Consider the following 12,609-nt stretch of genomic DNA (forward strand, 5'->3'; position numbering starts at 1 on the left):
CACAGGAAACCAAGAAGCAGGGTGATACAAAATGATAATAAAACCTGCACTTTGGCCTCTGTAACGGGTTAAAAGAACAAAGATATATGCCGCGCTCTAGATACTTCGGAAACAAGGAGTGCCGTCACTGCCAAGTTGACCTTGTTCCAGTAGTAAAGTTGTAAAAAACCAAGGAAAAAACAGGATTTGTTTGGCATCTTAGCAAAGTAAAACATCACTAACTATGCATCATAGTGCTTGTTAAAAACACTGCTGCAGCATGTTCATGGATACAGCCTGTCACATAGTCACAAATACAGAACAGTGGCAGCACAGATTAAGGCTATGTCCACACGTACCCGGGTATTTTTGAAAACAGAGATTTTTGCGTTTGCACCTTTCGTCCACACGTAAACGGCGTTTTCGGTCACTGAAAACTGAGATTTTTAAATACGCCTGCCAGGGTGAATATTTTCGAAAACTCAGTTTTTGCATTTACGTGTGGACGAGAAAAATGGAGAAAACACAGCATCAAAGGTGTGCGCCTTTTTTCACGTCACACTTTGCGCCACGTTATTATTTCGGTGAAATGGATTTCTACAGTGGCGGACTTGGACAAAATACTGTTACTGTTAACTTTACTCTCTGCAGTGTTTATATGATTACATATACAACACAGTTTCTGTTCCTCCACATAGGACTCAGTTCTGTTTCTATGCGCCATCTTTGGTTACTTTTCCCACCCAGGCTTCTAGACTTCTGATTGGCCAACATTTCTACAGGTTCGGAATATATCGCCACCTGTTGCTTTGGCATGTTCCTAGCAGCGTTTTCCTTCGTTTTTGCGTTTACGTGTGGACAGGATTTTTTAAAAAAGAAAACGAAAACGGAAAATTTCCATTTTCAAAAATACCCGTGTACGTGTGGACGTAGCCTAAAAGTTTTGCAGTTTTGCTACTGTCATGTGAGGCTGTGTCCAGCAGGAGGTGGACCCAAATGCAGGACACAAAAGGTGAACTCAAGGCAGCAGCTTTATTGTTGGGAAAAATGTCCAAAACATAAGCACAAAAAACAAACAAAACTAGGAAAAACTAGGAAAAGAACATTGAGAAACTCAAGGAAACTAGAAACATGGACCACAGCGAGACTTACACACATGAGTAGGTACAACACAACACAGAGCAAGGAAAAAACACAGGGCTTAAATACAATCAGGGAAAGGGAGACAGAAGAGAAACACAGCAGGGAGAAATCAGAGCCAGCAAAACCAGACACACTGTACACAGGACAGGGACTATAAAAAATATAATAGGAAGCACACAACAGGCACAGAGACACAGACTTGACACTGAACATAGAGACCTGACTGACTGGGGAGACAGAGGGAACAAGGAGACAAGACATGACACGACAAGGAACATTAGAAAGGCAAAATAACAGAAACCAAAATCCTAGGACTAAATATATAATGAGCGGAACCAAAACCCATGAATTACAATAATTGAAAAATATAACTAAAACACACAAAAACACCGGGCTGCAGACTCAGTGACATGACAGCTACTGTTTATGTTCACTGCCGCCATCCTGGGTTTTTAACTCGAGGTTGATGGAGCTGCTTCAACTTGAGGGGGCATTCCACATGAATTTCCACTTCCGACTTCCAGAATGCACTAATTATGTCTTAATTAGGGAACTTTGACGCTAGTTGCTTTCCTTTGTTTTTTGTTATCTATTTCCTACGCAGACTCTAAAGAAGAAAGGAAAGGAACGCTTTCCTCCCCTTAATTTGTAAACTGCTTGATTGGCATTTTCTCATGTCTGTCCCCCTCATAGACATTATCCTTGGGTGCAGCTGTTTTTAAATCAGAGGGCTCAAAATCCAGTCGAACAGGCTGAGTGTTAATTTAGACATTGAAAGAGAGCAACAAAAAAAAGTACTTCCACCCGAGACAAAAGCAGTTGAAAGAAAAACCTCAAGATTAGTCTTAATCAAATAGCAAGCTTACAGAACCAGACACCAGGCTTTGTTACCAAGTTCAGGGCTCCCCCCTCAGCTAAGAGGGATGGATCAGAGTGATCATGATACAACATGCTACACATGCACAAAATAATTTTGCTCTCTTGGAAACAGGACATTTGATCCAACTAAACATTCCCACAAGAACTGCCTTGTTTAGCAGTCCACCGGGCTTGTTAATAATAGTTACCGCCCAGGAGAAAATCTTTTCCTCTTTGCCTTCAGTCACTAAAGAGAAAAGTCTTCCCACCGAAATCTGGGAGGAGCTAATCCTAGTAGCTGTTCACATGTCAACCAACAACCCATGCTGGGAAAGGAGGTTCCCAGTACTGCAACAGGCTCAAGTCGCGATGGTCTGCTTGATCTCGGGCCACTACTTCCCAGGACCGAGGCCTAGTCCCCGGGGAGTGCTGCTGAAGTTCCCGCTGTATCACTCTGCATCCTCAGCACTGTCCACAGTGACCTACACACTGTATTTACCCCAGAAATATGCACAAAAGGCATCATGTGACACACTAGGGCCTGAGATACCTGTAGCTGCTTGTCTGTTGGATTGCCAAGAATTTTGGTGCAAACAGTCAAACTACTCTTGTGACCTTTTGTCTAATGCTTCCACGAGGACGACAGTTTTGCTTGTTAAAGGAATAGTCCAAAGAATTTTGGCATGTTATAAGAGGAGAAGCATTGGAGTAGCCGATTGAATGTTACTTAGGTCAGATTTTCTGAGTTCATGGTGCATGCTGACTCCCTGGATGGCTATCTAGGCCACTTAAAGGGGACCAGTCATGCTTTTCATATTTATATCTACTCCACTGGAGTAGCTTTGTGTGATTGAAAGAATAAAGTCTTTAATTCTGTTACTTTATCAGGAGCTCTGAGTGGTTTCTGTCATATTCTACACCTTCCTATTTGAACAAAATGACTGGGTGCATGTCAGAAGTTAGTTAGGGTGATCTCTGTCTATGCAGCTACTCTTAAAAAACCCCCAGAAACTGTTCTAATAGTCATCAAACCACGTCTTTATTGATATATGCTGAGGCTGAAATTGTCAAATGTCGTCCGAATGATTCAGTCTGTGCCTGCAGCAGGTGATAGCATCGAGAGGTTTTTGCCTCAAAGGGTTTACTTTCACCTCATTATTTATTTTGGCGACACTGAATCGTTTCATCGCAGCATTGTTTATATAACACAAAATGAGGAAATGCAAAACAAACAGGTCACCTATTCTGTCCACTTCCTGCTGTGACAAAACAAATTTCCCACGTGTGGGACTAATAAAGGTTATCTTATCTTATCTTATCTTATTTTTTAAAAAAAATCAGTTTTGCATTGCTTATCACGTTATGAAAAGCTGAGTCGAAAAACATCTGCTGTGCAATATAGATAGATAGATAGATAGATAGATAGATAGATAGATAGATAGATAGATAGATAGATAGATAGATAGATAGATAGATAGATAGATAGATAGATAGATAGATAGATAGATAGATAGATAGATAGTTTTTTATTTGTGTTGAGGTTCTGTTTCTCAGAATATTCTGCCACCTTGTTTTCTCAGCAGAAGTTTCCATCATATTCAACAAAATCTGCAACGCTTGTGACTTTTTGCTGACTCGTAACTTTCACTGATGAGGATGGCAGGAAGGGTGATGTTCTACTAGCTGTGATAAAAAGCCTTTCCTTCATTTGCACTGGGTAAAAGTAAAACGTTCGAAAAGTGCATGTTCTACAGAACAAGCCAAAATCTGGGACATTGTCTTGAGATGTGGGACACGAAGACACACACACATATTCCACGTATAGAGGGTGATTTGGTCACTTTAGCCCATACCGATGCGGTGCAGACACTGTTTCAAACTGAGTCAAACACATTTATCCATTTTTTTTCTCATGGGTGCTGGATCCTCTCCCAGCTGTTTCAGAGCAAGAGGCAGACAGGTTGCTATTGTGTCACGGGCCCAAAACAACGAGCCAGACAACCACTTACTTTCACATCATTTTAAAATTAACCAAACCTGTGAAACCCACACAGCCAAACCAAAACATGCAAACAGCTGACCAGGACTTTCAAATCAGGAAACTTCAGGCTGAGGTAACCACTGAAATGACACAAGAAAGCCAGAATTAACGTTGTGATAGAACGCTGAATGATTTGGAGTATTATTCATATTTCCAAGGCTGTGTTCGTACACAAGGATGTTTCTGAATGCCAACAGCTGCGTCTTCCATCAGCGTCGCTATGAAAAGTCCAATTATTCCATTCTCGTGGATGTCGACAGGGAAGCTCGTCGCTTCCCCGACAACCTAGGATGTCTTTGTTTCCCAACCTTATGTAATCACCGATAACAGGAAGCAGTGAGACGTGTTGTAGTTGGAGCGATGACCAGAGCTCAAGCCCTTGGTCAGGATTCCCACTGTGAGTGAGGAAATGAAAGCATGGGGAAGCTATCTTTATGGTTAGCCCATGAGGACATAAATACTCACAGGGAGAAGCAAGACTTTCAATTGGACTGCAGAAAAAAAAACGATGACTATGCAAAGAAGGAGTTGCACAAGATGAAATAAATAGTCTTTGTAGAGTGATCTCCAGAAGCTGGTGAGACACAAAATGCTGCACTGGATTGATTCTCGTGACCTGGTAAAGCAAAAAAAAAAGTCCAAAAAAAAGAAAGAAAAAAAAGCAAACATTCATGTGGAATGTGTGAAATGTGCTGTGTGGGAGGAAGAAGCTTGAGACTTGTTTCTGTTTGCGAGACATGAAAAAAGTTGTTGGGGCTCTCAAGGTGCGGCTCTTCTCTACACCCTTTCAGTGGCTGCTGTCAGATTGTGTACTCGGATGTGAATGGGAGTGTGTATGTTTGCACTGTGTAAGGTTTCCTGCGCACAGTCTGTTGCTAATACAAATAAAGTGTGTTGGTATAATTTCCACACTTTGCATTCAGCACCATGACATGCAAAAACTCAAGCAGCAGATCAATACTGAGTGTTTAATCCAATTCAGTTCGGTTTGATTTGTACAGCACCAAATCACAATGAAAGTTGCCTCTAGGTGCTTTATATTGTAAGATAAAAATGCTACAATAATATAGAGAAAACCCGCAAAATCATTTTGCCCCCTGTTGTCTGAAGGTGCTTTATATTGTAAGGTACACCATAGAATAATAGAGAGAAAACTCCAACGATCAGATAACAATCGATGAGAAAGCATTTGGCAACAGTGAGAAGGAAAAACTCCCTTTTGAAAGGAAGAAACCTCCAACAGAACCATGGCTCAGGGAGGAGCGCCATCTAGAGACACGGCAGAATACACGGTGTGGAAAAGAGCCAGAAATCAGAGGATTAATCAGACTTTAACATATTGCCTTGTTTATGTAAAAACAAAACAAAAAAACTTTTTTCTTTTTATTGTGCAGTCAAATGTTAAATTTGGCATCTTAACGTCTCAATAAATAAAGTAGTCACAAACAAACCTGGCTTTGAGTATGTCCAGTAATGATGGGACACATTTTAAATGCAAATATCTTGGATTATAGTAATTATATTGAGTACAAAATATATTTATTACCTAACTAAAATGCAAGAATCCTTCATATTATCTAAGATTTCTAAGATCTGGAAAACAGGAAGAGAACATTCACGCGCTTGCGCTGTCTTTTAATCCAAACAAAGCCCAGCTTAGAGTATCAGGTGGAGTGGCACTACAAGACGTTCAAGGTCAACCTGGGGATCTTTTCATCTGGCATTTCCTTTCTCACAGAAGTTTGTAGGATCCCCTTTTGGGACAGTGCCTGACGCTTTCTGAAATGCTGTCGGAATTCCCTTTGTACTGCCACGAAGTGAGGTTTGCTTCCACTGAGTCAATGACATCATGAGGATCAGCCATCTGGAAAAAAAAAAACCTCAGATACCTGGTAAATTTTCTTGGACCATATAAATTTCAAGCACAGACGCATGACCATGCTCTCATAAATGAACACTAAAACATTCTTTAGAATTTCTACACTGTGGCCAAACAACATAAATGTTTTACATAATGCAGCATTACTTAAGCTCAGCAAAAAAAGTCACAAAGTTATGGTTTTGCAACTTTGCCACCGAGACTCTTTCTCAACCGCTTTGTGTCTTCCATTCAGCATGCATTTTTGATATAAACACACCTCAGGGAGCTGATTCGAAGTCGGCTAGAGAGGCTCAACGTTGCTGTTAGAAAAAATTAGGCGTGCATCCTCAGGGCAAACAGACATGACATGAAAGTGTACTAACTGGGCTGTGACTGCAAATATTGCTGTTTAACAGAAAGGAACAACAAAGGTATTAATGCCCAACAACAGCTTGGTCTACTTCCTTCAAAGAGCAGCCTTTCACGGATGGGGAACATGATATGGACTGCACTGTGCAGTCAGACGACAGCCTACAAGACATTTGATATTTCAGTGCACATGTCCTGTCTGGACTAATCGCACTGACGAGACACAAGGAAATGTCCAATTCTTAAAAAAAAGAAAAGAAGAAGAAGTGCAGAAGACACAAGTCACCCTCGCCCAAGCTGTGAAATGTGCTTCTTTCTCTTTTTGCAGATAAGCAACATAAACATATAACACTCAGCTGGTTAAGAGGAGCACGCACAAGAAGGAGAAAACGATAACACATTCCCTCATGCTAGAATCATTTCCTCCCTCAGGCACAGTTTATGCCTGGACAGCTAGCTCACCAGCTGAGAGGCAGTGAGGATGTCCTGGGAAATGCGCATCAGTAGCAGCAGAAAATGAAAAATAAGCTACACGGGGACTTTTTCCGCTTAAGTTTCAGCTCTGACCAGATTCTTGTGGAATTTAAGTGGAGCCGAGACTCCATTCAAAATGAACTCTCTGTCCTCAGATGACTTATTGCAGGAAGTGAAAAAGCCCATTCATGATTACAGTAAAATGTTTCACACCCAGAACTGCAGCATGAATGTTTTACCAGACACTTCTCTCAGTTTATGCTTACTGACGTTACACTTGTTTGAGGGTTTTTCAAGCAAATTCAGCGTTCTTTTCTCTTTCTGTGTCCCTCGGTTTTTTCTTGAAGTAGCTTATTTATTCATTCACTGACATAGATGTACGCGAGGAGGTCAGCAGTCCTCTATCTTTCAGGGCCACTGCAGTGCATTGTTTTAATTAACATCTGGCTGCTGATTTTCCCGCAGGAGGAGAATGGGGCTATAGGCGGGGTGACATAAAGAAAGAGAGGGCGTGGACATAACAGCTTTTTGCTAATATGCTCACCACAACAACTACAGTGGAGCGAAAATGCACCAGTGTTTCCTTCAAAGCCTGCTCTGCTGCCCCTTGTGGGTGAAGAATAATAAAACACCGCTTTAAACATTACAAAGGCAGAGCTTTAAACTTTAAACCCAGCTTTGGAAATGATTACTGATCGATCTTTAATCACCTTTAAGGCCAGTGTGTTTCTGCAGAAACCTACTGAAGCAAAAAAAATTGGGGAAAAAAGCATTTATTTTTTACAACACCTACACTGTGTTATTGCCATGCACCTCTTCACAGCTCAGTGCAGGACCTGACAGAGCACTGAGAATGAAAGCACTCAGACTCATTCCAAGCAGAGCAGCTTGTCTCACACTTTTTGCTCAGTCAGTCGTTTTACCCACAGACGCTGAGTTGCATCTCGGCCCTGACTGGAACTCTGTTGATGTTCTCACCACCTACAACTGCACTGTGACCTTCCTTTCACAACTGACATCCATTTATCTGCCACTGATGTGGGGAAACAACAATAGTCAACAGACAGGCGGGCGGGCACGTGCCAACACGCTGAGCACTGCACCCTCTTTTAAACACACCAGGAGCGCATGTTTTCCCACACTTGGCTTAAGACAGCCAACATGTTCTCACAACTTTTTCTGTTAGATGATAACAGAGAGGTTTATGTAATCCTCTGTAATCAAATGATCAGCCCACCTTTGTTTTTCGTACAACCGCCTCTGTGGCAGGAAACATGGTGGCACAACTGAGCGGCCGCCATAAAAGATAACGACTGTGCTTTATTACAACAGACGTATCCAACAACTCAGGTCGGGCCACATGCTGCGTGTGGGAGCGCCCTCGGGGCCGACGCAGGTCTCATTCACAGACTCACTGCAACCAATTACACTTTGCCCATGTTGCCACATCAAACAGCTGCCTAAAAAACTTAATAGGATTATTTGTTTTTGTGTGTTATTCTCCTGCTGATGGGATTCGCATCTGAACCTGCACAGGTTTAAGCTCATTTCCAGATGTTACTGACATGTGCTGGGAATTTTAAGATAAAGCCTTGTGGAGCTTTACATCATCCGTCGTCAGGAATGCATCCGCATTGCAGAGCATGTGAATTTCTTCAGTACTGAGAAAGCATGCGCTGATTTTAATATTACAAATAGTCACTGGCTGCAGCTCCTCTACAGCCCAGAGAGGTGTAGCTGCTCAGTTTTCACTGTAATGGAACATTGTGTGGGCTGAGAGCTTGCTGAAGCTGGCTCTCGAAAGAGCGTCCACATGAAAATGCTTTTGCGATGTCATATCGCAGCAAATGTCAGTGATCCAGACGAGCAGCAGCGGATTATGCAGCAGATCAAACGGGCTGGGCCTGCGGCGCATTATATCAGATTTCATTTTGAGTTGAGGCCCTTCATTCATTTCTGACATTTACAGTTGGACCAGCACACCCCTTCTGCGAGGCCTCTTGGCTTCGAGTCTGCACTGAGGCCCCACCAGCCACTCTGGAAAAACCCAGAGCATCTGACTCGCATTGCCTAGCTCCACTTGTGTGTTCTGTTTGGCCCGTACCGCTGGAGGAGGAGAGAGAGCCAATTACCAGCCGCTGCTGAGACCAATATGATGTCATCTTCCCGCTCCGCCATAACAGGCTGCAGATGAGAGGGGCTGAGCCTCTTTGCAGCCTTATTCACTTAACAAAAAGAAAAAGGGGATATGATATTGAATACCCATGAACATTAACATTTTTCTCCAACTGAACCCACTCAAGAGCACACAGAACTAAAGATGGCAGAGATAATAGTTCACTGTTTATCTCATGAGCCAGCACCTTGTTTGAGCAGGACTGATAACAGGCTATGAGAAAGCAGTGTGTTTTAAAGCTTGTGTGTTTCACAGTTGTAAAGCAGAAGTGAAATTTGAAAGACAAAATCATATCAGCAGGCACGGCCCATGGAAACAAATTGCCTGTGCGATACGGTGTGTTCTTTCGATTTCTGCGACACCCCCCTGATTCCTTGAAAACTGGATCCTCATGCCTCAAAGGAAGAAAGAGATCAACAATATAGCTACAGGAAGAAAACAAAACAAAACAAAAAACACCCAGATACAGTATGCTACAGACACATGCACTCATTCACACTCCCAACACACGCTCGCAAAACTCTAGAGACCACTTAAGCGCTATCCCAGGAGGCCTCACATTTCCTAGGAAGTCTTAAAGCCACATCAGAGAATGTGTAGGGGCCTGTGGCCTGCAACAGATCTCCTTTCATTTCCCCACATACTCCATCTCCAACGCGCCACAACCACATGCTACATATAGGCCCTGGAGATGATAAAGTGCCTGAGCTGATAGCAGGCCGCAGCTCGGAGCATAAACAAATGGCAGCTTTAATTGTTTAGGTGTGCTCAGCCGCGATTTAATCTCCATGTGAAAAACTGGCTCAACAGAAGCCTTTGAGGCAAAAAGGTTTATCAGAAACTGCCAGCATGTATTTGTGTGTCGTGAAAGGCATTGTTTACAGGTAATGCAAGACGCAAGTTATGTGTGAAATGTGGAAACTACAGATAAACCATTCCAGCTGCTATTTTCATGTAAATTAAGCAGGAAATCTTCTGGCTTAACAGCATATCTTTGGCTGCTTAATCGGATCCACAAGATTTCGTGATATTTGTCACTATCTATACAGGCTTTATCACACAGAGACGAAAAGAGCTCTGTTAATTTGACTGCAGTGAGTCTGAATCATTCTGGTCTTCAACCATGCATAATGTCACATGAACACAATCACATTTTATCTTCTTTTTAACCTAAATTTGATCAAATGCAGAATTTTTCCTGTCTTCCTGCGTACAGCAAATAGTGTCAGAGAAAATTAGAAAGGCTTAAGTAGGAAAGAATATTTTATCTATGCACACGTCCCCATGGAACTTGATTTCACCTTCATTTAGATATGTGAACAGTTTTCTGCTGATCCTTGCCCTCCAATAGGAGTGTGTTTATGAGGGGTGGAGTGAGGTGGGGCACCTATCCCCTGAAGTACGATTGGCCGATCCTTTTGGGTCTGGCTCAGGAAGTAGAGCGCATCATCTACTAATCAGCTGGGGAAAGTGGGGACTTCAATCCTTGGCTTCTCTGCAGGGATTGAACCTCTGCATGCCAAAGTATTCTTGGGCAAGATGCTGAACCCCCGGCAGTTCCCCTCAGAGTGTGAACGTTAGATAGAGAGCACTTAGATATAGATAAAAGTGCTTATAAAGCACAGGTAGAGTATAAAAGCTTTAACAATCAGTCCATTTACCCAGCCAGTGGTTTTTTGATTAGAGCGCTATTAACCTAGCATGCTCAACAACATTGGATGAGGGCATGGATAGGACCAGTAGAAATGTAACTTAGTACATTTATGTGAGCATTAAACTACAGGTTAAATGTACTTTGATGCTCTTTCCTGCTTCTACTCCGTCATATTTCGGATGGAAATATTGATCCATTTATTTTAAAGCTTTCATTACTTATTATTTGCCAGATAAACTGCATTATTATAGATCAAATTACCAGGAATCAGTAAGTAATTAAAATCACCGGGAGCTGAAATAACATAGGTCATATGATCCTGGAAATATTTACAAGGATATACAACTAATCTACGTTTCTTTTTTCTTTTTCCTTTTACCACTTTGCAAAACAATTATCAAACACAAAATCAGCTTTAGATTCTCCTCCTTGCTCGACTTTTCACTCAACCTTATTTTATCTCTGATTATTAAATATTCTGATCTCTCAAACAGACCCTTGTCTGTCTGCTTACTTTTTATTTTTTTGGGTTTTTCGTTTACAAAATTTTCAATTCTGTGGTGGAAAATGTCATTTGGTGAATACATCACAAATACACTGCTGAATCAAATTATGTGCACAGAGAAAAAGAAAATCACAATAAAAACAGAACCAGGTCAAAAGAAAAGACTTTTGTACAACCAACAAAATACAATTTATTAAGATTTTATTTCTCATTAAATTAAAAAAAACATATAATAAAAAATAGAAGAAGTTGAGGAAATACACTTACGATACACTTACGATATACTTAAAGTAACACAGTGGCAGGGACCAAATTATTATTATGCCTGCTGACCTTACACGCATGTTTTAGCAAATGAGGCACAGCAGTGCTTTGAGCTAACATCAGCCTGCAAACATGCCTGCGTTGCACAGGTATGATGTTTACTGTGTTTCCCACCTTAGTTTATCTGATTAGAGTGCCTTTCAAAAAAGGAGCTCCCTCATTAGTTTTGCATGTATTTGCATACCCCATAGGGAGAGGAAATAGTGTGAAATTATTACAGTTTATCTTCGGGGCACCATAAATAGCTGTAGACATTATCATGGCAGACCATCAGATAGCTATCGAGATATTTCAGCAACTATCTGACAGAGACACGCTAGCATCCCTGAAGCGAAGCCTTTCATGTCAAAACATGAAAGGCATTCAGGTGTCATTAATTACAGGTAATTTAAATTATACTCAGCCTACTGCCTTTCCACATAGCAGGTGAAGTGAATTTGTGGTTGGAGAGCGAAAAAGCTTTGACAGAACATTTCTCTCTAAATCATGACAAGCCGCAGTTCAGATATGGCTCCGGTGCATGTGGGTGAAGCAAAACCAGGCAGTTGATTTCTACATAAGGCGTTAAAGGAATTAACTTCATACCTTTACAAAAACACACACACACACACACACAAAAAAAAAAAACTTACTGTGGGTCTAATAATCTGAAAATTTCTTGTTATTAAAATTAGAAGCAGAAATGCTGATCAATTTCTATTTCAGTTACACAAAATCATTTTTTCCTCATTATTCATATTTCTTTTATAGCTTTCATCTTGGTTTATTAGATAAAAAACCCACAATGTAAACAAAAACAAACAAACAAAAACATACTGAGGAACCAGTTAAAAATTATTAGATAAGTGAGTTTAATAGGGGCCAGACTTGCTGTTTCCGCTGTTTTTAGTCTTTGTGCTAAGATAAGCTAACTGCTGCTAGCCGTAGCTTCCTATTTAAAAGGCAGATAAGAGTGTCAGTCTTCGTTTTCAGCTTGACAGCAAGTAGTCCAAAGTAAGGAGCACGGCAGACTACAGGTCCCTTTACACTGTTAAATAAAGCAAGAACTTACAGATCAGATTATGGCAAAGATGAAAATAAATGCGTGCTTTCCTCTTTTTTTTTAAAATTCATCAGTATTTCTTTGAGAATTAAAATATATACATGTTAGCATTTCCAGAGGTTTTTTCAAAATTTCAAGAAAACTTTTAAGCCATTTATTATTATCTACATCTAAATATGATCT

This window comes from Rhamphochromis sp. 'chilingali' (assembly GCF_963969265.1).
Source record: "Rhamphochromis sp. 'chilingali' genome assembly, chromosome: 7".
Taxonomy (NCBI): domain Eukaryota; kingdom Metazoa; phylum Chordata; class Actinopteri; order Cichliformes; family Cichlidae; genus Rhamphochromis; species Rhamphochromis sp. 'chilingali'.